This window comes from Gossypium hirsutum, chromosome A05 (genome assembly GCF_007990345.1).
Source record: "Gossypium hirsutum isolate 1008001.06 chromosome A05, Gossypium_hirsutum_v2.1, whole genome shotgun sequence".
NCBI classification, from domain to species: domain Eukaryota; kingdom Viridiplantae; phylum Streptophyta; class Magnoliopsida; order Malvales; family Malvaceae; genus Gossypium; species Gossypium hirsutum.
The window spans coordinates 70,619,470-70,622,425 of NC_053428.1; positions in this window are offsets into that span (position 1 = coordinate 70,619,470).

Here is a 2,956-nt window from a genome sequence, read left to right on the forward strand (position 1 = left end):
TATTAGAACCCTACTTATAGTTGTTTTACTTTTGGAAAGGTGGATTTAGTACCTACGGTGGAAGAGTACACGGCCTTGCTCTGTTGCCCGAAGATTCAAATTGACAAGATTAATTCCAGAGCTACCAACGTCCCAACGTTCTTAAAAAAGCTGATGAACATCACCAGAATGAGCTGAACAGTGGGTTGCAGCCCAAATCAAGCAGAAAGGTGATAGTAAGTTTATTCCTTAGAGAAATTTGAGAGATTTGACCCTATCACATCCTGAGGTAAAGAAAAGGGATGATGTCTTCGCGTTAAGCATTTACAGATTGGTTATCTTCCCTAAGGCTTTAGAGCATATAGATGAGGCGGTCTCTGATTTATTTGACCAACTTGATAAAAGGGTCACACCTGTTCCTGCAATTTTGGCCAAAACTTTCAGATCCTTGAACGCATGCCGAAAGCGGGTGAAGGAAAATTCATCAGATGCGCACAACTCTTACAGTGTGGTTCCATAGCCATTTTTGGAAAGTGGAAAAGGTCTCATATTGAATCTTTTCTGAAGGTTATTCTTTACTGAAAGAGTTAGTGGCTATGCCAAGACGAGATGATATTGCGGAAGATAAATGGATGATGATTCTCTGAAATCTGTAAGACGAAGACGTCGAATGGAGAGCCCCTTGGATGGTCCCTGATGAGATTTTATACCGGTGTGGAGATTTTGATTGGGCTACCCTACTTGGAATATGGGGGGTTGCTGGGTATGCTTCTCTGCTTGTGTTAAGACAATACAGATCAAAACAGTTTACGCCAGCAACACAAGGGTTAGCTAAGTGCGAGTTTGTATACAAGTGAGATAATTACAAAAAGAAAGTTCATGAAATATCGAACGCCTGAAACTAAACACACAGAATAAAAAGGTTTGTAGCAAACCCGATGACTACCCCTGAGTATGACCGGTGGTAGGGACAGAAAATCAACGACAACATCCTTACGTCAGACCAAGAAAACACCTGATCAATGGAAGAACACTTGTAGGTGATCTCATCTGAGCTAGAGATCATCAAACGGGATTTTGAGAAGAAGAGTTTAGAGCTAGAAAAAAAGGACAGAACAATTGGAGGAAGAAAAAATGCAGTTGGGACTGGATGCCAACGTCTAGAAACTAGAAGCCGAGAAGTTGAGAAAGGGAAAGTGTAAGGCTAAAGAGGATTTGGACAGTTTGAAAATAGATTACAAGAAGCTACGGAGGTCAACAAGAATCGTTGGTCTGGGGAAAACATCAGAACAATGGCGGTAAGAAATTAAAGAGGAAAATAGTAGAGCCAGTCGGTGGGAAAGGAAATTCCAAGATACTCAAGCACGAGAAGACGTTCTGCAAGAGAGTTTGGTGGAGAAGGTGGGCCTAAAAACGCAGGTGTCAGAGTTAGAAAGATCCCTACATAAGTATCGTAGTCGTAACTCTGTGATCAAGTTAAAGGCTAGTCAGAGCAAAATTGAAGAGCTAAAAGAAAAGACAGAAGAACTCAAAACCGCGTTACAAAACTGTGAACTTCGAGTTGAACTCCTAGAAGCAAATAATGAGCAGTGACAAGAGCAGCTTCATCGATCTCAGGACCAGGTCAGGGATAGGGATTACGTCATGGGTGCAGCTTTGGCTCAAGTACGAGAGGTGGCTGATCATTTACAAACCTTAGCAGTCTAGGTTGACGTACTGAGTTCGAAATACGAGTCAGAGTCAAATCAAGGCCGAGAGTTAGCTTGGCTTCTTAGGAAGGTCAAGGCCTTAAGTATTAGGGCAAGGCCTTATATGTAATCTGTTTTATGTAAAGAAATTTATTTTCTAGAAAAGTTATTCTAATGAAATTGAATCAGAATCAATGTCTTTTTTTACATGCATTTCATGCATTAGCATTACATTGCATCATATGCATTAAGTCTCACAAAGAGACCCTAAAATCATGGCAATTACCCTGGAATATCGTTATGGTACACAAGGAAAAACTAAAGCAATGGACCAAAGATTGGAAAGATTAAAGCAAATGCAAAAAGAAATGCAATATCAGCTGCAAATACAGATGCAAGAACAATTGGCCAAAATTAAACAAGACATGAGGGATCAGATGCTAGAATCCCAAAAGAATGTTATGAGCTAATTAACCCAGTTGCTGACTAGAGGGCTAGAAAAAGAAAAGAGCCCTATGGTCAATTCCGGGGATGATAATGAGGACCCTACTTATCCTCTAGGATTTACTCCAACAAACACCCAAGCACAACCAAACGCATATCTACAAAGGGTGTCTGTTATCATTAGGTCCCAATATCAGACCAGTACCTTGGCACCAACATGCTTTCCGACAAGTTCGGGCTCCAAGCAGGAGACACCATCCAACAAATCTTGTTGTCCCTGATCTTCATGATATTGCAGAAATAGAAAAGGTAAGAGTGGAGCTCCCAAAGCAACTTGAAGACCGATGCAGATGACTAGAAGTGAAATTCAAGGCATTGGAAAGCTCTGATTACCATTATGGAATTGATGCTAAAGACTTGAGCCTGGTTCCAAATCTAGTTCTCCTGTCCAAGTTTAAGACCCTAGAATTTGAGAAATATAATAGGACCAGCTGCCCTGAGGCCCACATTACGATGTTCTGTCGGAGGATGACAGAATATGTTAATAATGATCAGTTGCTAATTCATTGTTTCCAAGACACCTTGACCGGGGTTGCGGCTAAATAGTATAATCAATTAAGCCGTGCCCAAATCAATTCATGGAAGGACCAAGTACAGGCCTTCATGAAACAATATGGTCACTTAACAGATATGGCACCTGAAAAAATCACACTACAAAACATGGAGAAAAAGCCAAGCGAGAGCTTCAGGCAATATGCTCAAAAGTGGAGGGAACCATGCAAGTCCAACCACCTCTGCTAGAAAAGGAAATGACAATACTCTTCATTAATACCCTGAGGGCTCCA